We start from the raw sequence: 25,610 nt of genomic DNA on the forward strand, positions 1-25,610 counted from the left end.
CCTGACTCTCCTCCACTGTCTTTTTATTTTATGTGTATGCATGTATTGCCTGTATGAAGGTAAGTGCACCCGTGTCGTGCAATGCCCGCGGAGGTCAGAAGAGGCTGTTGGCTCCCCTGAGACTGGAGTTACAGACAGTTGTTAGCTGCCATGTGGGTGCTGGGAATCGAACCCGGGTCTTCTGCAAGAACAACCAGTGTTCTTAACCACTGAGCCATCTCTCCACCCCCCTCATTGTCTTATTTTTACCCCTGTAGTGCAGTTCTCATGGCATTTAACTCTCTTGTCCAAGTATTCTTACCTCTACAGGACCATAAACTCCACAAAGGAAGAGACAGTGTTCTTTCATGTTATTTCTATCAAAGATGCTAATACATCTTTGTGGAATGGATGATGGCAATATTACACAGTGGTGTAAGCTGGTGCCTATCCCTAGCAAAAGCTCTGAGTCTAATCTCATGTACTTAACAAGAGTCAGACTCAGAAAAAGGGCAAGGCATTGTTATAGAGCATAAAGCTATTCAGATTACATCTGGGACTGGAACCCAGGCTATCAGACTGTGAGTGTCTCAAGGAAACTGAATGCATTATATGAATCCTGTGGCTCCAGGGCTCAGTATGTCTGGAAAGTAGCAGGTGCCTAATGAATGAATGAATGAGCACACAGCACCCCATTCTTTCCACTGCCCAGGACAAGGTGGATCACTGCCAGCTCTGTGGTACTACATTTGGTTTGCTCAATATTAACAACTAAACCAAATAATCAGAGCGAAAGATTCCAATTTAAATGTGAATTTCTTGTCCACTACCAGGTAAGTGGACAATTGTCCAATTGCTTTGGGGTTCTGAAGCCTCAGCATAAACCACGTTGCCTTCCTGAAGGACAAGTCACAATAGCTGGATTGCATCCAGTGGTGGCCCAGATATAATGTTACCACCCTGCCAACAGAAAAAGGCTGATGCTATTTTTAAATTTCCTCTGGAAAGTAGGTGATATGAATCCCTTTGCTTGGCCATTCTGATGTCACTCAAACCTCCAGGGAGGATAGTTGCCCTTCCCAGGCTATAACAATGCTTTATCTTGGGTTTGGAATCTCTCCCAGACAGGTCAGATCTCAGATGAGAGGGCAGGCTTCTGATAGCAAGCAATCCCCTCATGTCAGCCCAATTTTCCTAGCTCAGTAGATAGGTCAGATAAGAGGGAGAAAATATGCATGATGTTAACACAGACTATAGTGTGGTGAGCTCAAACCAGAGGGTGCTGCCACAGCTACCACCACAAGGGTAGTGAGGGATGGGAAAGCCCAGGAGCTGCATAATGGACCAGGAAGTGTGGCCATGCATACCTATAATCCCAGAACTAAGAGAGAGAGAGAGAGAGAGAGAGAGAGAGAGAGAGAGAGAGAGAGAAGGATCAAGAGGTCAACACCAGCAGGGGCTGCATGAGATCCTGTCCCAAGAAACAAACAACAAAATAATCAAGTGAAAATGAAGCTAAAATAGATCACCTGAGCTTTAGATCATAGCTTTCCACTTCAGTAATTTGTTTTGAGGTTACACAGCTAATACTTCCTCTGAACTACTTTCCCTCCTCCTGTAAAATAGATCTGATAATAGCATAAATATTTGTTTAAATAATTCATGTAACATAATCTCAGCAGTGCCTGGAACATGTAATGTAGTAATGTACACACACGCACACACACACACACACACACACACACACACACACACATCTGCCTCCCAGGGTGAGGAACAGCTCTGATGGGTAAATCAGCATCAACAGCACTTATACTGTGACATACTGTAACTTTCATTTGGGAATGCATGTAGCTACTCATGTGTTATCTCTGCTCATCTCTTAAGTTTTGAATGGTTTGATGCTCTTGAAACCTGTTCTGATGAGAATAACTCCTGGTTCTCCAGACGCTTTCAAAGCAAATTTCATGTTTATTGCCATAGCTTGTTTTTGAGCAGACAACCCCAAATACATACCCCATATTTAGTAAAAAATCAGTCCAATTGTTTTCTTTAGATATGTATGTGTGTTTCTGTATGCAAATGTATGTATATATATACACATGTGTAGAGAGGGGGGAGAGAGATTTTCACCTAAACAAGTATAATCAGGTGAAAAAAGGCTTTTGAAATTAACTGAAATTTCTTGGTGTGCTAGTGATTTCTGAATCATCACTGAGTCATTTTGTAATGACTCTTCCTTTTGTAATCATTATCCTAGGTTTTGAACCAGGTAAGGCTTGACTTACCATTTTGCAGTATATATATAAAGCAAAAAGAAAATGGATATAAGGGACATGAAGGGATAGAAGCCATACAACACAGCAGAGCACTGGAGCCTGGGAGTGTGACAGAGAAGTCTCTTTAGCTGGTGGTTCAGGGCTTTCATCAGGTCTTGGGTAAGGAGGAGCTGGAGGATGTTTTTCTGATTTCTATAGACTGAAAGGCACGTTGAATTATTTTGAACCGAGATAACCATTTTTTTGAACACAAGATCTCATACCCCCTATATGGCCCAGGCTGACCTTAAACTCATGCCTTTCCTCTGGCTTCAACCTCCCAAATGCTGAAATTACAGGCATGAGCCATCACATACAGCTTTGTGTTGAAATAATTTCAGCGGTTCTATCCTGCACACAGGATCTACAATGAGTACTTTGATCAACTCTGGTGACGTTTGTATAAAAGTGACCTCTCAAGCTGTGTTCAGCCTAAAAGTCCATTTAATCAAGATTTTCTACCTAGAAAAAGAAGAAACGAAGGTAAGTAGCACCCTTTATACTATGAAGCATCTCTTTTCATATCTGAAGAAAGAAATGAGGGATCCCAAGGCAGAAGCAGTGAAAACCATTAGTTAAACCACAGAGTCAAGCCCATTTGTTCCTTCAAAAAATGCTTTCCTCTTCCTTTTGTAATTGTTATCCTAGATTTTGAAGCCAGGTAAGGCTTGGCTTATCACTTTGCAGTAATACACACACACACACACACACACACACACACACACACAATAAAAGCAAAAAGAAAATGGATATAAGGCAGCATAGTGTGGGGTTCTGTCCCCCTGACTAGATTAAGATATGCTTGGGAACAGAACATTCCCACCTTCTAACCTAGGAAGAATAGGGCAAGGACCTCACTACCTTAGCTCACTAACCTAAGCTCTGGAGAATAGATTTCCTCTGCATCGCAGTACCATCAGAAAGCTAAATACAATGGCTCTGCAGGAACCCTTTCAGCCTTGGGCTACAATGCTTTAGCTTCCTAGGCTATGTACAGCCAACACTTCAGGGCTCCTAGAGGGGACACTTAGATGTCACAATATTCCACTTGTTTCCCAGCATTCTCCCCAACAGTGAACCCAAAGGAAGAATTTGGCCTCTCTTTGGGTCTGCTGTGACTTGCTGCTCTTGCCACCTTGGAACCCTCTTGCCTCTAGAAAAAGGGGGAGGGGGATCTGGAAGAGAAGGTTTCTCCACAGGGCAGGTTATATACTAGTTACTTTTCAAATTCCTGCGACAGAAATACCTGACAGAAGCAATATAAGGGAGGAGATATTTATTCTGGTTCACAGTTTCAGAGGCTCCATTCCATCATGGCAGAGAAGGCATGGTGGAGCAGGTCTGTTCACATGAACACATGACTATGTGTCCATAGTCAGGAAGCAGAGAAGGAATACTGGTGCTCTGCTAACTTTCTCCTTCTGCCTTTTATTCTGGGCCCTCAGACATTACCATGGCTTTTACATTTTCAAGGCAGATCTTTCCTCCCTCAATTAATCCTCTCTGGGAACACTCTCACAGACATACCCAAAGTTGAACCTCAGCATCTCCTAGGTGATTATAAATCCAGCTAAATTGACAAGGGCAATTTGGCAGTTTGAATCCATTAGGCACACGTCAGAGGAACTCAGTCCACAAATCTAATTTAGCTTCAGTATTGCCAAAGATGTTTTCTGGAGGGATAAAAATGTAGGTGTTATTTAATACACGGGACTTTATCAAGCCGCATCAGCATTTTATTATATACCAAACCAGCCTAAGACTGAAACTATTCCCATGCTACACGTGGAGACATAGACTTCAAAGAAGTTTAGTAACTTCTCCAAGACCTCATGGGAGGGTCACAGGGAATGACATTCTTGAATGAGAAATTTATGTTTTCCAATGTTTTTTCCTCATGTAATGGCTAATATTGATTGGCAACCTGACAGGATCTAGAATCACCTAGGAGATAAAACGCTGGGCATGCTTGTGAGGGATTACCTAGATTAGCATAGCCTCTGGGCATGCCAGTGAGAGATCATCTAAATGAAGTTAATTAAAATGGGAAGATCCATGCAAATCTGGGTGGTATCATTCCAAGGGCTGGGTATGTGGACTAAATAAAAAGGAGAAAAACTGAGCATCTATTGCTCTCTGCTTCCTGACTATGGACACAATGTGACCCATACCCTCAAATTCTTGCCACTATGACTTCCCTGCATAGTGGATTGAATCCTTGAACTGTGAACCAAAATAAACCCCTTCTTTCTTAAGTTGCTCTTGTTGAAATGTTTTAGTGCAGCAATAAGAAAAATAACTAACACAACACATAACAGAGAAAGTCTCAGACGTTTGTGAAATAAGCAAGGTGAGCTGAAACCAGTCTCTTCTCCATCACTGGTGGTGGTAGATTTACCAAATAATAACATGAGAAGCCAGTTAAACTTAAATTTTAGATAAGGAGTTTTTTAGCTGCCCCCAAATTAATGCTTTCCCCTTCCTCTTCTTTCTTCCTTTCTCTCTCTGTTTTGCCCTCTCTCTCAACCTTCCCCCATCTCTCTCCCTTTCCTTTTCCTGCCCCCCTTTCCTATCCTCTCATAATCTGTCCTGTTACCCATCCCCATTTATTTAAAAAGGATACATTCCAATGGCATTCTGTTCATAGTCTTTGTTGTCAACAACTAAAATTCCACGAAAATCTCCAAATTCTGGTGTTTGGGACCTTCCGATTATCAGACACTTTGATGAAAGATTCTCAGTATATTCAAGTCAAAAACAAACGCAATTTCGAGAACAGAAAAGTTAAATATGCTTAACTTAAAAGCACTTTAACAGATCAAATATTTAAAAAATCTAACTCTTGAGGATCATCAAGGTGAACTTGTGTCCTTTTCCATACTGAATCATTGTTGTGTATTACATATAACTTTATTCATTGTCTGATTTGTCCTTTCCTTTGTCAATTTCAAATGTTCAGTGTATTCTGTTTACTCTCATCCTCCATCCATCCTCTCTAACCCTTTTCCCACCTGTCTCCTCCCTCTCCTCCTTACAGATCCCTCTTCTCACATTCACATCTTTTTGTTTTGTTCTGTGACCCACTGATTTTTAACTGACCATGGCTGTGGGTTTAGAACTATCCATTTCAATACGGTGGCTCCCGATCGCATACACAACCGAAGATAATGACTGTCCCTCCCCTGAACTCATCAATAGCCAGTTCAGTAGGAAGTGGTGACCCTATCAACACTTCCTGGATCCATAATTGGCTTTTGACAGGCCCCATTTTGTATAGATCCAGTGTAGGCAAATGAAGCTGCTTTGAGATCCTGTTTGTAATGGCTGTGTCATGCCACAAAGATAGCATTTCAGCTCTACTCCCTATCTTCTGGCTCTTGCATTCTTTCCACTCCTTCTGTGAGATTTTCTGGGCCTTAGAGGGAATGGTATAGATGTCCTGTTTAGGGCTAAGCACTCAACTGTCACTTATTGTAAGCACCTTAAGTAGCCATGAGCTACCATATTCACAAGCTCAATGAGAAGCTTTTCTGATTAAAGATAAAAGTAGCATTTGCCTGTGAGTATAAACATAAATATTTAGAATGTAGTTTGGTGCCCTGTCAGTTTATCTCAATAACAGTATTAAGTTCCCATCTAGAGCCTATTTCTTCCCTGACCTTGAGTTTCTGACCAGGTTTATAGTACTAGGCATGGATTTCCTCTTGTGGAGTGGTCCTCAAATCTAATCTGAGAGTGGTTGTTGCTCCCAAAATAGCAGTGCCACTATTGAACCAGGGGGTACATCTTGCCTAGCAGATTGCCATTGTAGTCCATGGAGTTCACAGATGGAAAGATCATTGATATCTTCATTCCCCAAACAGCCTACATGGCAACTTTTGTCACTTTGAGAACTACCAGCAGGGAGGAAAATTCCAACTCGGTTCCAGTTTGATTTCTCTGTATCTTACAACTAAGCTATGTGATATCTTCAAGAACAAGGTCTTATCATCTAGTTCTGAAGGGTATCCAGGAAGAACAGCCAGAGTCTATATTGTTTTGGGGGACTTTGGGGTCTCTATGACCAACAATTCAGTCCCCTTGGTACTGGGATTATAATAAATTCAAATCTATAGAATTATTGCAAATTAATACAAAGGATTATCCCCCATATGACTCATTCAGCTTTCTACATTGATGTTATAATATACTATGGAGGTTTGTCCTAACTAAGAAACCAGTGTTACTGCCAGCCAAATCGTCTATGTTCTACTCAGATTTTTCTAGTTTTCCCACTATTGTTCTCCTTTTATTCAAGGTTGCCACATTGCACTTAGTGGTCATGACTCTGAAGTCTTATGTGATCCTTGTAACATTGTTTTTCATGACCCTGAAAGTTTTAAGGGAATGGTGATGGGTGAGGTATTGCAGAATGTCCCTCAATTTGAACTTGTCTAATGTATTTCTTGTGGTCACACCAGGATTATGGATTTTGGGGAAAAATACCACTGAACTGAAGTCCCTTCCCAACAGTTCATATGTCATCAACATTGATGATGTCAGTCTTAGTCACTTAATTCAGCATTTGCCAAAATTCTACACTGTAAAATTTCCAATTTCTGGAAGCTGGTCATTAAGTGAAGACCACACATAAGAGTAGGAGTGGGGGCCATTAAGCTCCTCCTGGAGAAGACAATAAGGAATATTAGTCTCTTCTTTCCCTCTTATTTTTTTATCCAATCATTTGTTTATACTGATATAGATTCTTCAATATTTATTTTTATACTCCAGACTATAACTCAAAATGATGTTATTTATTTTGATGCTGAAATTGTTTCATTACATTCTTATCATTATGGGTAATTTTTTTCTTAGCACTTACTTTCTGGCAGGAAGAGATAGTCCAGGCTACAATGATTATGTTACATGTGAGAACATTGAAATTTGTTTGATAAAATTATAAGTTATATGTAAATGACAACTGTTTCAGCCCATTTATACTCTACTGACTTTCTAAAAACAACATTGTATCATTCTTCACGTGTATTTGCATTCATCTAATCACTATAAAAAGATCACTATTATAGTTTTCTAAAAATTTGTTTATTTATTTATTATTTACTTCCTTATTGACAGGCATGGACTCTCTAGTAGACCAAGCTGGCCTGCAACTCACATAGATCTTGCCTCTGCCTCCTGAGTTCTGCAATTAAAGAGCATTGTACCACATTACATTGCCAATGTTATAGTTTTTAAGTGAATTGACAATGCAGTATATAACTGTAATCCTCATTTAACAGAACCAAAAATTAGGATTATTTACAATATATTTTCTTTTTAAATCATTTGTGTCATTTATATAAAGGTGTCTTCATTTGACTGTTTGCCAGATTCTCCCTCTGTGAATACAGTTAAAACAGATGAGCCTTCATTCTGTTTTTCATATAGACACAAGAAATATTGGAATAAAATATGAGTAAAATTAATTTAGAAGAGACATGTAATCTAAATGAAAAGTTGTGCTATATCAAATAATAAATATACTGCAGCTGTGCATGCTAAATTGTCATCTTCAGATATGTATTTCCTAAAATTACCACTAAAGTTCAGAAAAGATGCTAGTGGCTCTTCAACAGCTTTGTGTGTTCTGTTTTTCACACAGTAGTGATATTACTCCAGACCCTGTTGTCATAGTTAATCTTCATTGCCCATTTAATTGAATTCCGAGTCACTCAGGAGACTGAAGCCCACTCTTGGGTATGTCTGTGAGGGCATTTCAGAGAGATAAGACCCACTCTGACTGTGGGTAGCACTATTTCTTGAACTGCAGGCTTAGGTGGAATGACAGAGAAAAAGGAAAAATGTGAGCTGAGCATCAGCCTTTATCTCTTTCTGCTTCCTGGTTGCTGAGATGTAAGCAAGGAGCTGCCATGTCCTGCCGCCACTGTGGAGCTGCCACGGCTACACCTTCTACATCATGAGAGACTCTCTCCCCTTGAACAGAGAACCAAAATGAATGTTTCCTTCCTTACATTCATTCTTGTCAGTTATTTGGTCACAGCCAAGAGAAGTTTCTATCTAAAATCAATTCTGAGATGCTGAGCTATTGCTATGGAAAAACCTAACCATTGCTTCATTAGGCCTTTAGAACTGGTTTAGAAAATGGATTTGAGTTTGGAGTTGTGGGCTAGAGAAGCCCTAGAGTAGTGTAGGCAGAACTTAATGCACCATCCTGGTAGGAATGTGGAAGACCAAACTACTGATAGAAATATGGACAGTAAATACTGTGATCATATGATCATAAGCTTTCAGAGGGAAACAAAGACTCTAACTGGGGTACAGACCATTTATGTTTGATTCTGGCAAAGAACCTGGCTGTATTCAACCCATATTCTGAAAAGTCTAGAGAACTTAAATTCTAAAGTAACAGCTTGGTTCTTTGGTAAAGGAAATTTCAAGACAGATTTGGCATGCTTAGCGTTCGCTGCTCTTAGAGTTACATGAGAGAAAACAAAGATATGAAAAATATGCAGGTTGCAAAGGATATGAGTGTGAACATGATTAAAGTTGTGGACAGAGCAGGTGTTGATAAAGCAGCTGCACTCTTTGAAGAGGTTAGTGTAATTAAAGAGAAATCTGGTGCCCTGTACTGGGACGGACGGGCAAAACATCACCCATGGAAGGCTCCAGAGCATAAAAATGAGAGTGCCAAACACTGGGAATTATACTGCAGGAGTTTCCTGCTTGAAAACAACCTCTTAGGGAAATGTTTTCCAAAGTTCAGTCACCCTTGTACTCAGAGGCATCTATAAAGGTGATAAGGAGGGGCCAGGCAACGTCTGCAGCTGGTCGTAGAACCTGGAGGCATATTCCATGTGCTGCTTTTGAAGGTATACAAAAATGCAATGGTAACAGGGTCAGGAAGGCTGGCACCAACATTTCAGAAAGCATCTGAGGCCAGATAGGGTTGGATTCCCTGTATGGGGTTCCTGAGGGGGCTAAGTATCAAGCTATGAAGGGAAAGCCTAAGTTTCAACAGAGGCCCCAAGATTCTGGAGATGCCAGGAACATGAGATTTCCATTGGCCTGCTTGGTTTCAGTTTTGCTTTTGTTCAGTTCTTTTTGCTGTCCTCTATTCCTGGTGTGTATATCTCTCTCTGTGTGTATATGTGTGTATGTATCTCTCTATGTGTGTGTATGTATATATATATATATATAGGGAGTTTATGACAGATAAATGTGATAGATAGATAGATGATAGATAGATAGATAGATAGATAGATAGATAGATAGATGATAGACAGACAGATAGATAGAAGTAACCTAAGATCCAAAATTTTCTATTGAACCCCCTATCACCAACTGGTCACCTGCCAGCTTCCTATAACACATTCTATAGGCTTAAGAAATCTGATATCCAATACCAGCTAGTATGAATACCACCACTGATGGCCTTCATACATCACTACCTGAGACTAGAGGAATCCATCTGACCTAACTTGCATTCACCAAAATATTTTATTTAATCAGAAGATATCTCACACATTCCTTTAAAGGAAAATACTAGGAGGCAGGGAGGGCAAAAAAGACACTTGTGACATGAAAGCTGAACAGAGACTGGGGTCAGGCTTGGGAGGGACAGGGCCAGCAAGGGGGAGAGAAGGGGGAGGAGAAGCTCTTAAAACACCTTCAGTTTGAAAATACCATAATGATAGCTAATACTTTGTAAGTTAATTTAAAAGTAAAAAAATAAATAATTTGTGTTGATTAGTTTCTGTCAACTTGACACAAACATAGACACACCTAGGAAGAAGGAATCGCAGCTGGAAATTTTCCTCTATCAGACTGGACTGTGGTCATATCTACGAGGCATTTTCTTAATTGCTAATTGACGTAGGAGAACACAGTTTTCTGTTGGGTGTGTCATCTTTAGGCAGATGAGCCTGGGCTATATAAAAATGCCAACTGAGCAAACCGGAGGAAGCAAGCCAGTAAACAATGTTCCTCTATGGTCTCTGCTTCAGTTCTTGCCTCCAGGTTTTTGCCTCAAGCTCCTACCCTGCCTTCCCTTGATGGTGTAAGATGAAATAAACCATTTCCTCCCTCAAGCTCGTTTTGATCAGTGTTTTATCACAGTAACAGAATAAACTAGAACTTCACTAAAGTAAATAATAAATAAATAAAAAGAAAATGTTGTTTTGCATGTGGAGAGTCAGGAAAATATAGATGAACTATTGCTGGTCACTTTCCAATAAAATCATGTATTAAAATGTGTCTCAGATGCTGTTCCAGGACCACAAAGGAAGCTGGAAGTAAACAGTGGGATCCAACCCAACCCCTCTGGCTTATCTTAATGCAACTGTTAATGACAGTACTTTGTGGAAAAAGGAAAAAAGCCGTGACTAAAGCTAAGTCGGAAAAGACCCCAGGACAATAAGCAGAAACTGGAGTTGTCCCAGACAGGACATGTGGTCATCTTAAGTAAAAGATCCCCTGTCCACCAAGGAATAAGCCTCTCATGAATTCTAAAGTCTGAGTAAGACACTCAGCTTTTCTCTATTTCCGAGTACTGTGAGTCCCCACACAAGACTCAAACACGTCCATCCACTTCTAAAGTTTCTCTCTTGGCTATCTGGCACCTGGTACCTTGTCCAGTTACTGAGATACCCAGAAAAGTACCATTCGTCCATGTCAAGAATTCTGTCCCATACCGTGTGAGCGTTTCTCACTCTCTTCACTGTTTCTTTCTTGGGACAGGCTCTTTCCCAGATCTTCAGCCTTCCTCTCTTTGTTACTTCCTACTGGACCTCACTTAGGCTTTTTCAGTTGGGATTGCCTCTCAACAAGAGTGCCGGAGTCCAGATCTTAGCAAGGATAAAAAGCCAAAAAGAAAATGTGATGAATATTTTTTTCAGTACTGGGGATCAAACCCAGAACCTCATGAGTACAGCTATAGCTCCAGCTAAGAGATGAGTTTGACAAAGACCTTTACAAAGTCTTTTCTACTTTCACCAAAAAGTAAAGTTCCTATTCCAGAGGAAGGTGGAGGGCAAGAGATTATATAACAGTAGGATCATTGTGCTCATGGGTGATATTACCATTTTGCCCTTTGCTTTGAATATCTATCAGAACCAGGTCACAGTGGGCAATGTGTGTATGTGGGTAACTGGGTTACTTTTTGTAAGCAAAAGACCCCTGACCTCTTGGAGTTCATGGGCTATGTCAGAATCTTTCTCACTACAACAGCAAACTGCAACATCAGACTTGCTAACCCCAGTTCCAATAAGGCACATCATTTGGGGAGGCGCTCATGGAACTGAATCTGAATTGAAGCCAAACCAACCTACCAGCTGCACACTTTCCACACTCAGACTTTTGGTTCAAACCCAAATACATCCCTGGGCACAGCTGCCCACTATGAGGAGCAAAACTGCTGAACAAGGGTGTCTTGGTTTACAGCTGGCGCTTGGTGGTTGAAAGAAATTATGGATTTTGGTTTTTGTGGCATTTGCTCTCTGGAGCACATATGATAAGTTATGACAGTCAAACGAGTTTTATGGCAGACATAAATAGTAGTAAAAGACATATATTTTTATTCATATAATTTCCTTTCATTTTCTTGCTAGACTTCTTTTGGTTTGAGTCTTATGATGCCTCACTGCTGGGCCCAGATCATGTTTCATGAAGGAACTGCTCTGAGAATTAGGGATTGCTCCTTCATCCCACTAGGAAAACTAAACAATCTTCACAGGGGGCACGGGTCTAGAAAAATCGATACCACAGATGTGATTAGTGAGGCATGTTCAAAAGTGCTGTTTTTATCTCTATTTAGACTGGTGTCTGGCTATGGGTCTCTTTTGTTGACTTGTGTCTGTTAGGATGACTAGAACTAAGAAGAGAATGGGACCCCTTAAACAAAGAATCCAGCCTTGGTCTGTGACCAACTGTGGAATTATAGAGTATCAGAGATGGACAGGAATCCAGGGGTCACCATCAGAGATGGACAGAAACACAGTGGTCACCTGGGTTCCATCTCTTCTCTTTACTGACGCAGGGATGAACTTGGTGGCAGAGCAGACTCCAGAATCCAGGCTTTTTGTTTCTTAAGCCCAACATTCCTTCTGCTTGGCCACAGACCACAGGGTGAGTCCTACTTTGTTATTTGGACTTCAAAGAATTAAAAGAAAAAAGAATAGCAATATAGCTGGCGTGAAAGAGAAAGTAAGATTTTGAATAGTGAAGAAGTGATTGACAACTGGGATGGATCCTTTAATATACCTCTTGCTTGTATAATAGCTTCCCTGGTGACAAATGAGTCTAGACTAGGGACAAGTTCCTTTATGCCATTGGTGGGCTGCCTTTTCTGTAACATAAACAACTAGCCTCCTAAAGACCTCAATAGAGGGAGTTCAGGATGGGCTTGTCTTGTCCTTTCAAGTTCCTTCAGGGGCCAGGATGGGATCCACGGGGAAGACCAAAAGAAGGGTTCGGGTAAAAACAGAGTGAGTCAAAAACTCAAATGATCTCCCACAAAAGCTATCTTTTCTGTCTCCTTTGAGAAATTTGCATTTCTATACAGGAGTCTTCAATACTGTCACCCATCTCATCATTGTAATACATCTCATACATGCTGGATGTGGTGGCTCACGCCTATAATCCCAGCTACTGGGAAGCTAAGGCAGTGTGGGGCCATCTGAGGCTACACAGTGATACTTGATCTCACAAACAGTCTCACATTGAATATCTCTATATACTAATTACACAGTTCCAGGGGAGCAGATAACATTACAGAGCAATAAAATCAGACGGTCTGAGTGAATCCTTTCAAGTCTCCCTTTCCTTCCCTGGAGACACTGTTTTCCTTCGTGTACTTAGCAAAGGATAAAGCAAAGGCTAGAGGGTGAGTTCATGACTTCTTAAGTTTATTCCATACCTGAGAACTCTGTGAAGGTGTCCATGGCACATGCCCAACATATGCCAGTTAAAAGCTTAAGGCTCTTTTCTGTACCTTGCTCTTCCCAAGCACCCTTACCAATCTTCCTGCAAGGGTTCCCATTACTCTGATAAGGATCTTCTAAAAAGGCATACTGGAGTTTCTTGCTGACTCCACATAGCAAAACATGGACTCAGTGAAAGAGGGCCATGGGCCAGGTCCCAAAGGACACAGGTGGCTTGATTACTTCAGGCAGATCACAGGGGACACAGGTGTGGTGCTGATACCCTCTGTGTATGGCATGGTAAGGTTTTTCTGTGACAGCCAGGTAAGTTATGGTCTTAGAGACCAAGCATGATCATAAATGGAAGAATTTCACTCAATGCAAATCTGGTCCATTCCTGTCTATTATAGATTTCAACCCAAATATGTGAGTTCAAGAGTGAAAGAAATAGTATATGTTTATCTATTTTTCCATAAGTTAACTTTTCACTCTGATATGTCAGAAAATTTAATCTTACCCTTCACCACCTGCCTAATCTCTCACCTATGCCTGGGGTAGTTTTTCAGGCTCTCACATGGGACCCTGTATTTTGAAAGGTGCCTGTGGGTCTCTGGCAGCTGAATACTCTTTCAGGAAAGGGGTCCTTCCTTCAGCCCTCCTCTTCTCCTGGGAATCTTTCACTCTCACTCATCCTCCTGCCCTCAGAGGACCGCTCTTCTAGCAAGGCAATCCCTTTCTCTCTGTGGTCTCCTTCCCTCTACCTCCACACCCTATTCTCATCTATGGGTCTAGTTTCCGGAGACAATAGCATGGAAATTCTGCCAAAGAATCCTCCTAAAACACCTACCCATAATATCTTCTATGTACATAGATGTTTAGAGGATGAACAAGAAATCCTGAGGAGAACAAACAAATCACAACAAACCATCCACAATACTACCCAGAGTTGTCAGAGACGATGCTCAACATGGATTGTTCATCTCTGCCCCTCCCCTTTTCCCTCTTCTGTTTTCCTCAGGCCTCTCTGGCCACCAAGAGTAGGTTGCCATGACTGCTTCAACTGGTTCCAACAGCACACACTGTCTAGGGTTTCACTCACAGACCCTTCCCTGAGCTGTGCTTCTGTGAGACTGAATCTGAACAGAGCCCTCGGGCCAGTTCAGGAGCTGGAATAATTGTCATCTCCTGATGGCTGTTTCTTCTAGGCTGCAAGCCACCTGCCTACCTTCCTCACTAATATTCTCCATCTGACTCCAGAAAACATTTGAGTTGAGAATACCAACCAGCTCAGATCTCTTTACTGAGGGAAGACCTGTCAGGTCAGACTGTAGTGTATTCAGCTGTTGGCCCACCATATGTTTAGGGCCTAATGGAAGCTGTTCCTAAATAGACAACAAACTGAACTATGAATCTTCTAAATCTCCTAGTCTATGAACTTGCCATAGTTCTTCAGAGACTGCCTGGAGTCAAATTCTGGTTCTAACACTAAGTACCTTGGTAATCATAAGCAAGTAAGAACTTAGAGACAGCTTTACCTATAAAGTAAGCACACTAATCATTCCTGCCTCAGAAGGTTAGGTGAGTTGTCACATGTGAGGCATGTCGACTGGTGCCTACATGTAATGAGCTCTCAGTAAAGGTATTTACATTCACCCTTGCCTTTTTTTGCTGAGCAGGGCCCATCTCATCAGTGGTATAAGTTTTCATGGAGCAATATCAGGGTTAGTAGAACACAGAATGGCTTGCATGTCTTGCCAGGGACCACCATTCCAGGGCAGCTTTCTTTCCACCTTTATGCCTTGCCCTGTCTTGAACTCATTCACCTTCAGGCTTCTATGGCACTTCAGACAGGGAGATGCAATCTGCCTGTACTCTATTTTTTTTTTTTTATAAATTTTCACAGGAAGTAGGGGAATGATGGTGCTGAATCAGTTTCCAGGAAATTCCATCACCTACTACCACACTGAATGGTTAAAAGAACAGAAATGTATCTTCACACCGTTTGGAAACCTAGAGACGCAGAAGGAAAGTGTCAGGGCCATCTCTCTCTGATCGTTCTAGGGGAGGCTCCTTCCATTTCACTCCAGGGAGTTTGGGGCAATTCCTAGCATCCCTTGACTCAAAGGCATTAGTGATTTTTCTCTCTTCTCTCAGCCCATTGTGGGAAGCAGTGACCATATGGATCTTGCAGGTTTGTTTAGATTGCCATAATGTCTGTATTCCAGTGTCTCTTAAGCATTGGCTCAATATAAGGGGCTGAAAATTTAAAAACAAATTATAGAGTTTTCTTTTTTAAGACTCATGGTGCCATCGGAATGGGGTTGTTATAGAATGAAACTACTTGGGCAACTGCTGCCTTGCTGCCAGGGCTGTTGGATTCTTCCAACCTACATTCAGTGTGTCTTACTCCTTAGCATACTGTTGGCATCACCTAATCACTAATAGAGTATAGGAAGGCTGGTCAGCAAATGACTGTCAGCTCTAAGGGTTAAAAGCTATGCTTTTTGCAGCAGATGGAGGCTACTGCAGAGTTGCACATCTGGTCAGGCTCAGAGAACATACACCTGGGAGATGCCCAGTACTAGGTGACACATCTGCAGTCGAATCTCTACAACCAAGGCTCATGGGACATAGCGGAATAAGGGGTAGAGAGAGAGGGATAATGCACCCCTCAGCTCTCACCAGTTGAGGCTTCCATGTACATCAGAGTGTGATACACGCAGAAGGCTATAACTGGCTAAGTTTTGGAGAATAAGAGACTGTAGAGCGTAGGGTGGGACTCCTGTATGGAACCTCACCCACCCATGGCTCAGGGCCATTTCAGATAAGGAGGCAGAAAGATTGTAAGAGCCAGGGCTGGTTCATGAACCATAAGGAGGTGGAGGCTTCCAGACCACCGGAGGCTTGCTCATGTGCGCCTGCAGCAGTGGTGGTATCAAACGTGGGACCCACGTCAGCTCAATTAAACAAAGGTCCAAAGGGGAGGTGAGAAATAGGTGGTGGGCCAGCACTAGATAGAGAACTATTTGAGACTAGTTGCTGCTGGGTGAGGGAGAATGTAACTTACATATAATCACTGGATGGGCTGACTAGACTCCAGCAGATGCATTTACACTGAAGGAAATTTGGGTACAAATACCTGAATGAATAAGACTCAGCATTTATGGCTGAGTGTATAGGGTTCGGGGGGGGGGATGGGGGGCATGAATGGGGGAGGGGGTCTGGATATGAGTGGGTAATGTATGAAATTTTAAAAGCTCAATAAAAAAAGAGTGGTGGGAAAAATACTGCATGGTTCTGGAAAAGTCACTGCTTCCTCCTGGCCCAAGGTCCAGTTTTCTAACTTTTTTTAAACTCTATTTTGTTTTGAGATTTTCATACATGAGTTCTTAATGAATCCATTTAGTGGTGCCCATATGTATTAGGGCTAATTTCTTTTGATAAGATATCTGAATGCTCATCCCTGAAGGAAACTGATTTTCTCTCTCAGCAGCCATTGGTTGCCTGTAGCTCTTCATCTAGAAGTGACACCTTGTGAAATTTCTCTCATCTACACTACCATGTCAACTGGTGCTTTCACTAAGCAGATCTTGTTTAGGTAACCATATAGTTTAGTTTCCACAGGTCCTGCTTCCCTGTCATGTCTAGAAGACATGATCTAACAGCAGGTATCCTGGTCCTCTGGCTTTTATAGACTTTCTGCCCCCTCTTCTGTGATGTTTCCTGAGCCTTAGGGTGTAGATGTTGCATTATAATAAATACATCAATTGGAGTTGGGCACCCCATGGTCACTTATTCTCTGCATTTTGAATAGTTATGGATCTCTGTAATAGTCTCCATCTGTTGCAAAAATAAGCTTCTTTGATGAGTGGTGACAGCTATATTATATGTGGATTTAAGAATAAATATTTAGAATACAGTTATAATGACTGATTCAGGAAATGTCAGTAGTAAGCTCTCCTCTAGGGTCTATGACCTCTCCAGCCACAGGTATATGGATGGCTAGGCTTACAATACCAGACTAGCCATCAATATTCCTGTGGCTGGAGAGATCATAGACCCTAGAGGAGAGCCTACTACTGCCATTTAGATAGCTGGTTATCTCCAAGATAAAAATGCCACTGTTGCACCATTAGGGATATATCGCTAGGCTTGATAGCCACTTAATAGTCATTGCTAGTCACAGTGGTTGTGACTCATACACCTTATAGCTGGATAGGACTATTGATTACTTTTTTTCCCTTGACAGCTTGCCTGGTAACTTCTGATACCATAAGGGCTACTTGTTGGGGATGAGGCTATATCTTTTTTAAACAATATTTTTGCTGATCCTTGGGAATTCATACAATGTATTTTGATCATATTCAGAGCCCCTCTCCCATCTCCTTTCAAATCCACCCCCACCTTCCTGCCCCCCTTACTTCATGTTCTTTATTATTTTTAAAGGCCTATGCAGTCTACTTTGTGTTCCCCAAATACTCTTGTGTATTGGTCCATCCTGGAGCACAGCCAATATACCTAGCATCACACTCTTAGTGAAAACTGACTCACCCTCGCCCAGCAGCTACCAATATTGCCAATATGAGTCTAATTATTTATTCCAATGGATATTAAGCAGGGCACCAGCTTCTCCTGCTTCTCTTTGATTGTTTTTCCTAACCCAGTCTTTTGATAATGTCTATTGCTTTAATAGTAAGAATCACCTGGCTTTTCCATGTAGGTGAGTGCTGCATGTATACATATTTCCCTTGAACTGTCTTCCCTTATTCATAGTCAGTTGCCTTTGGGGGATTCTTCTGTCTTGACAGTTTGCTAAAGCCGAGTAGACTTGTCTTTAGCCTTAACCTTATGGTGTCAGCTGAAGATGTTACTAGCATGGTGACCCTTTCTGAATGCTTACAGACCTGGTAAGAACTGTATTCTCTCTACTCCAAAGTCAGGCTTCCATCTGTGAGGGGGAAGCCCTTGACACGAATCCTTTGGTTCCCAAGAATATTCCTCCCTCTCCATCATTTCCTTAGAGAGGCTGAATAGCAGTACCAATGCACTAGCTGGCCCAGAAAGCATCTGTGCTACAAGTGTGCTTAGGGACTGAATTGATGCTCTCTGCCTCTGGTGCAGCAGCTCTCTTAGCACAAGTTTTCCAGACCTGTGTCTGCTTCGCTTCTGCCACAGCAGCTTCTCTGATGCCACCTGAACACATGAAGATGTTTCATGTCAGCCTGCCAGTCTCTTCTTATGGACTGGATCCAAAATGATGACTAGCTAGGACACGACTCTCTGGTTTTCTTCCTTTTACTTCCCCTTTACATCCTGCTGTTTCCTATATATTCACTGCCAGTGGAGTGTTAATTAAGGTCTCATTTTAGGCTTAATTAAGGTGTAATTTCTAGTCTCTCAAATCTGACAAACTCTGTTATATAGAGAGTAAAAAGATAGAACACTGATGGCTAGAGAGGATCGGGATGGATGTACTTAACTATCAACTATGTTCTGCGGAAACCATCAAGGTGATTCTCCATCTTTATGTGAGTTAGGAATATGGTACAGTCCCTCCCAAAAGATGGCACATATTACTGAAGTCACAGGAAGAAGACAGAAACCATGTATGCTTGTTGCTCCTAACGAGTTGAATTCATCTCATCTGGGTTGTAAGTCCAAAGACACATATATGTTAATTGGCTGTCTCAGAAGTTGTGTGACAATGCCACCAGTAGTCCTCCCTGGCTTTCCTGAACATTTGGAAATATTGAGATTGGGAGACCAGATGTTTCTGCCACAACTCTATTCTCTTCCCTACATCCAGGCTTTCTTTAATATTTTCCAGATGGGGTGAATATATTGCCCTGGCCTGTGTCCTCTGGCCAAATGCATCTACTTACACATCCCAGGATATATGTACACAAACAACCATGTCACCTATACATGTCCCCAGATGAATCTTGTCCTCTATTTTTGATGAACAAAATTATAGCCTCATGTTTTCACTTCTACTCCTCTGATTGGAAACCAACTGATATTGATGGGATTCTTTGTGCTTGTAGAGAAAGCAATAAAGCAAACTAAATTTCCAATATCCTCACTGTATCCTTATGGACATGTCTCAAGCCCCCCAACCTCTGGGTGCAGGTTGCTTGGTTTCTCCCAATTACTTAAAACACTATTATCTAAACTCTCAATTACCTTGCATGATAGTCAACATTGAGGTCTGTCTGAGGAAATATGAAATAAGAAGCCTTAGAGGAAACTAGGTATGAAAAAACCTTGAAATGTGAAAGCCACAGTTGATATCGGAAAGAATATTTTGGATTCTAGAATGAAAACAAGGAATCTGATTTTTGCTCCGCTGTGCCCACCCCCACTTGTTTAGTGGAATGTCTTTTCAAAGTATTGTTAGACACTATAGATGTACCTCCTATTCCAGAATGCCAAGTGTCACATGGTGATGCTTCCAACTAATGTAAAAAAATCCGTTGTGCTAATACCACTTGGATATATTAGTAAACAGTGACTGCCTCCAAATATTTATTTGCCCAATATCTAAATCTAGAAGTTGGTGTTCAACTTAAAGTGTAGATCATTTTTTTTCCTACGGAGTTTCTCATAGATAGCCAAACTTTTATAATAAGAACCTGGATGTTTCGTCTCTTATTCTCCTGCTAGGGAAAAGAGCATGATAAGGAGGTAGCAAGGGAGGCCCTTGACCTTGTTCATGGTTGGGGTTATTTAAGAAAGCACAATACAGGGCTGGGGAGATGGATTAGTGGTGTAGACTGGAGTTAAGATCCCCAGAACTCATGTAAAGTTCCACGTGGGCATGGGTGACCTTCCTGTTACTCCAGCCTTGGAAGGCAGGGGATCCTGGAGAATGATGGTTAGTAAGACTAGCCATGTCAGTGAGCTCTGGGTTTGATTGAGAGACCCTGTCTCAATAAATAAGATGAAAGAGGCACGGAAGGAGGGAGGGAGGGAGGGAGGGAGGGAAGGAAAGAAGGAAGGAAGGAAGGAAGGAAGGAAAGAAGGAAGGAAAAAGAAAAGAAAGAAAGGAAGAAAGAAAGAAAGAAAGAAAGAAAGAAAGAAAGAAAGAAAGAAAGAACAACCCAGAGTTTGACAAATATATTGTGGACTGTTATTACTGCCTTGAGGAGAGGGAGGCATAGCTATGCAGGGCCCTGCAGCTTCACTTGAAGGGAACTGACATTATGGCAGAATGACATTGTTTTACTTCGCTTGCAATGCTGGTCTTTGGGGAAACATTTCCTGTAGCTTACGTGGGAAAATTTGGGTTTTATAAGGAAAACTAGGGATCCAGGAACCAGTATCTACTCAGCTATCTAATTTTGTTCAAAAGTATCTTTGTGGTCACTAAGGATGCTTTTCAAGGAAAAAGGAATTTTATTACTGAGGTCCCACTGTAGTCTTCTATTCATTTCTGTCTGGAACCTTCTGATCATTTGTTCCAAGGAATGGAATCAAAAGTTATCACGTGTAAATCTTATGAAAGTTATGCATTCCCTATGCACCATCTCAGTGTGGGTACATGCCAGGTCTTGTTGGCAGAGATTCGTGTGTTGTACATCTTATGAAAACAGGGAAGTTAGGGAAGCAGCTCCATCCTTTCTCATCTTCTAGTAGGAGAGAATGAAAGAGGAAGGGAGAAGAGAAGAGAGAAGGGAAGAGGAGGGAGGGAAGAGGTGGGAAGGAGGAAGAAAGGGGAGAGAGAGAGAGAGAGAGAGAGAGAGAGAGAGATCACCCCTGAGTAGGTTCTCCTAGTAAGTCTGGGTTCTATATATCTCATAAAGGGACCACTTCAGAGCCAACTCATTTTCTCATTCCTAAATGTGCCTCTGCTTATGCCATAAAAAAGTCCCATGGCTGCTCCTGACCGTGTTTATACTACCACACAGAGGACCATCTTAACCAGTCCCTTCTCACTACTCCCTTCTTCCACCTGTACTCTTAGTACAGCATTCTATTTACCATCGTATAAGAATCAGCAATTGCTAGTGAACAGAGTGTCATCAGCTTCAATTCTTGCTGAAATAATGAGCAAGTGACCCAGTCACTTAACGACTAAGGCATTTCTATCCCATCTACTTATCCCACCCATTTAATCTCATTTCTCCCTCCTCTCCTGCTGAAACTCTATATTGCAGCCATTCAAACCCTAGTTGCTAATGTTCTACTCCAATCAGCTCCAAAGTCCTCCCCTCATCTATGCCCTTTTAATTCCCCACCCAAAGTCCTTATATCAATGTAGACACAATTGAAATCTCCTTTGGTCCTTGAAGCTTTTCTTACCGACCTGTCTTCAGAGCACATTCTTTTCTTCTTGCTCTATGCACTTGTGACTGTTGATACCTAGTATTTAACCACTCACAGCTCAATTTTATTACCTGCTTTATTCTTGCAATTAGTCTTTCCCTCTAGCAATGAGCTCCCCAGAAGCAAACTTATTTTTACTGTTAAGATACATGGCACCACCTCATGCCCTTGACAATTGAGCAGTAAGTCCACCTTATACAGCTTTCCTACTTTTTGAACAGAAGATGGTTCAAGCAGATCAAGGTCATTTTGGACCAATTTACTTGAAACAAGAGTAGGAAACCTTGTGTTACCCAGGTCTCACCGTGGTTCTGCGGTCAGTAACGTAGTTCACTCCTGAGCACCTCACCCTAGGCAGTCCAGAAGACCATGTCAGACATTCAGTGACCCCAGGGGAAGAGAGTCAGAGCCAGATCAGAACATGGTGAACAAACGAGAGTGCGTGAGGCTCAGATGCTTCCTAACAGGAGAGAAAGCATCAAACATTGGCTTAGACACCTGGGATGACATTGGCACTAACTCTGCAAATTTAAAATATGTCATGCCTGGAGTCTTTCTGCAGATAAACTCACGTGAGCACACAGAGGCCTGGGTCAGCATGATTATTGCAGCATCATTTACAAAAGCCAAACTTAAACACAATATGAAATCCATCAATAGAGAGGTTTTTAAATAAACAATGACCATCCATATGACAGAGTGCAATGTAACCTTTTTTTTTTAACGAAGCAGTTCTTTCTAAAAACGAAGAAAAACCTTAAAATCAAACTAAGTGGAGACAGAATAATTTAGAAAACAATGTACATTGTATGCTGTAATTCATAAAAAATAAAAATAAAAGACCAACTCCCCTATATATTGTCTGTATACATTTCCATACAGGTAAGGCACAGAAATATTTTTAGAAGGGTGCATACCATACAATACCAGCAATCATGTCTGGGGATACTTACAGAGGGAGATAGACAATTTTAGGAAGAAAATATATTCACATATTAGCAATGTTAAGTCAAAATAAGTTATCTGAAGAAATGACTGGGGATTGTAAGAATTTGAAAAATGGGGAAAGTGAAGAGCTTTATTCCTATGATTTTCAGAGTCTTAGTCACCCATGTTGGTGGAATTCATGGCCAAAATGCAGTGGTGATCCTGAAGCTGATGCAATGTAGTGGATATGAGGCTATAGTCATGACCTCAGCACACTCCCAACATGACTTGGACCTTTCTACGGGTGATAGGGATGTCTTTTATGTCTTTTTTCTTATGAACACATCTCTTCTCTTGCTAATATCCTACTGCTCCTCCAGATGTTGAGTCTGAATCCATGACAAAATGATTTAAGCCTCTTTTCTCAGAGGAAAAGCTCTGAAGGGTAGGCAAGCCCAGAATCCCCAGGAGGTTCTGTTGAACCTGCAAGATCCTGGGCCCTCCCCACAGAACTGGTTCTGGCTAGACTGAAATGTGTGGCCTTGGAGTCTGAGTTTTGAAAACTGCCATAAGGGTTTCTGAAGCAGTGATGCTGATGTACTTCTAAAAACATATTTTACTAGCATTGCTTTCTTTAAGAAATAACATGACTACACTGGAAAACAGTATAGGCTGGAGAATTTAGAAAGGGAATGAATGACAAACTCACATTATAGGAACAGTGACAAATTGCACATTATCGTTGAAGCTTAGTAGCACAGTTTTGTCAACAAACAGTATTCAAAATTATAGTAGGCATATAGAATTGTGAATTTACATCCTAAAATACAACAACACGCTTTTTTGATATTCAGATGGAAATAGTGAAGGCAATCTGTACATTCGCCTGAGAAGCCCCATATCTTTATCACTTCCTGTTAACTCTTTCCTTTCTAAATGATCAAAGAACCATAAGAATAAAATAGAGTCCTCTATAGAAAACAAAGACAAAAGAAGTTACATGGGGCGAAACAGAGCAGAGAAGGGAAGGCAGGGAGAGAGACAAGGGCCACTGGATGAAGGAGAGTCAGCTTGGTTGGATCACTGCTTTGAAATGGGAGAATCTGAATACAAGGCACTATATGGGCCTTGAAGAATTCCAAGACACAATTGAAGTTCTGAAATTATAAAGCTAGAATCAGATAAAACTTGCTGAATTAAACTAAGAAGAAGGAAAAAAGTAATTCATTGAGGTTATGAGCAGAAATATGTGTTGGAAAGACTCAATGTCCCAGGCCTTGTCCTCAAAGAGAACTGGTATGATCATGAGGCAGATGGAAAAGTGAGGACATCCTCACTTTTAGTGACTGACATTTGTTGAGCGCTTACTGTATGCCACACAGTGTTCTGAGAATTGTTTTCATTGAATTCTCACATAACTTGTGAGGTAGGTATGATTTTTAATCCCTATTTTACAAGTCAATAAAGCAAGGAAGAGAATTTGGTAATATCTCATATCATACAGCTGAAGCAAGGTTCCAATAGAGGCAGTCTGACTCCAATGTGTGTGGTATAATTACTATTACTATGCTTTAATTAAATAGGTCAAATCCAACTAGGATATCAATAGAAGAAATCAGCTGTGGTGAGAGGGAGCTGCAGAATTGATGGCGTCTTCCAGTGATCTTGCAAAACCAATGGGAGTTCTATAGGAAGAAATAAGAAAGAAGTGAATGACACAGAATATCAAGTCAAAGAAACTTATAGAGAGTGATGGGGGAACCATAGAAGAGCCATGTGAGGGCTGAGAGTAACACACAGCATGGGAGAGAGGAGGAAGGAGGCGCTGGAGGAGTAGGGAGAGTAGACAGGCAAGGGCAGAGAGTGGAAAGTCTGTGCTCTCTATAAATGGTTGAGATTTGGACTTCGGAAATGTGATCCTAGCAAAGGGTTTCTGTAGGGGAGTAAATAATCAAATTCACCTTTAAAATATATTATTTGCTTGATAAAGTGAGACATAACTTGTTCAAAGAAATATTACGGTCAAAGAGACTCTGGTTATTGGTATTCTGAGTCTGTATCTCGTCAGCTGGGACAAGCAGACCTGTGAATTAGGTAACCCAAAATACACACCTTCCACCTTCTTTATTTTCTAGTTTTTCCTGAGTTTTACAATTTTGTGTCTTCAGCGTTCTCTCCACAAGGTCATTGTAAACAGTTTGTGTGAGAATTCCTGAAATACAGTTATGTGTTGCTTAACAATGGGGATCCATCCTCAGAAATGCATGACATTGTCACAGCTGAACCTCTTAGAGTACTTGCATAAACCTCAGTGACAGAGGTTAATCAGTCCATGTGGCCCCTAGGGCAATTGAGAGACATGGTAAACATGAGATATATGAAGTGGCTGCCAGAGTGCTATAGCATGCTGTTTTATAATCTTTATAAGTAGGAATACGCTCAATAATGGCAGACATGCAGCATGGTGAACACATAACCAGTAAAATAATCAGTTATTATTATTAGGCATTATAAACTGAACATGATTTTATGTACTGGACTTTCATATGGCAGGCAACACTGTAAGTTTGTTTATGCCAGCATCAACACAGACACATGAGTAATGCAGGATGCTGAGATGTCATAGTGGCTGTGAGGTCACTAGGTCGTGGGAATTTTTAGCTTTATTATATTTTATGGCATTATTGTAGTATATGTAGTCTGCTGTTCATTGACATATTATGTGCCACAAGACTATACATGCACTTACTCATCAGAGAGGAATCATGGGAAAACTTGCTGCTCTCATCCTTAGTGATGCTTAATGGCTCTCTAAGAGCAAGAGGCAAGCTTTATACATTTTGCAACAAAGGCTGATCAATAAATACTCCTGTCTTTCTATCCTAAGGCCATGAACTTGATTCATTTCACTAGAGAAGCCTGTTGGAAGTGAGACTGTTGTCAACAGAAGGAAATAGACCACACCTGGAAAGGTATTGCAAAATTCCCGCCTCAGCTTAATGGCTCTCTAAGAGCAAGAGGCAAGCTTTATACATTTTGCAACAAAGGCTGATCAATAAATCCTCCTGTCTTTCTATCCTAAGGCCATGAACTTGATTCATTTCACTAGAGAAGCCTGTTGGAAGTGAGACTGTTGTCAACAGAA

At 41.2% G+C, this 25,610-nt stretch overlaps 1 long non-coding RNA gene across 1 annotated transcript in view; it reads left to right on the top strand.

The window, feature by feature from the left end:
- The first annotated feature begins 2,655 nt into the window (after positions 1 to 2,655).
- LOC115068914 overlaps positions 2,656 to 25,610 on the top strand; it is a 31,141-nt gene continuing 8,186 nt past the window's right edge. Inside the window, exons 1-2 of the long non-coding RNA XR_003848252.1 lie at positions 2,656 to 2,780; positions 25,353 to 25,437. This is a non-coding gene — a long non-coding RNA (uncharacterized LOC115068914). The remainder of the gene's footprint in view (positions 2,781 to 25,352; positions 25,438 to 25,610) is intronic.

The sequence above is a fragment of the Nannospalax galili genome, unplaced genomic scaffold (assembly GCF_000622305.1).
Source record: "Nannospalax galili isolate Female #2095 unplaced genomic scaffold, S.galili_v1.0 scaffold127, whole genome shotgun sequence".
In the NCBI taxonomy this organism is placed as follows: domain Eukaryota; kingdom Metazoa; phylum Chordata; class Mammalia; order Rodentia; family Spalacidae; genus Nannospalax; species Nannospalax galili.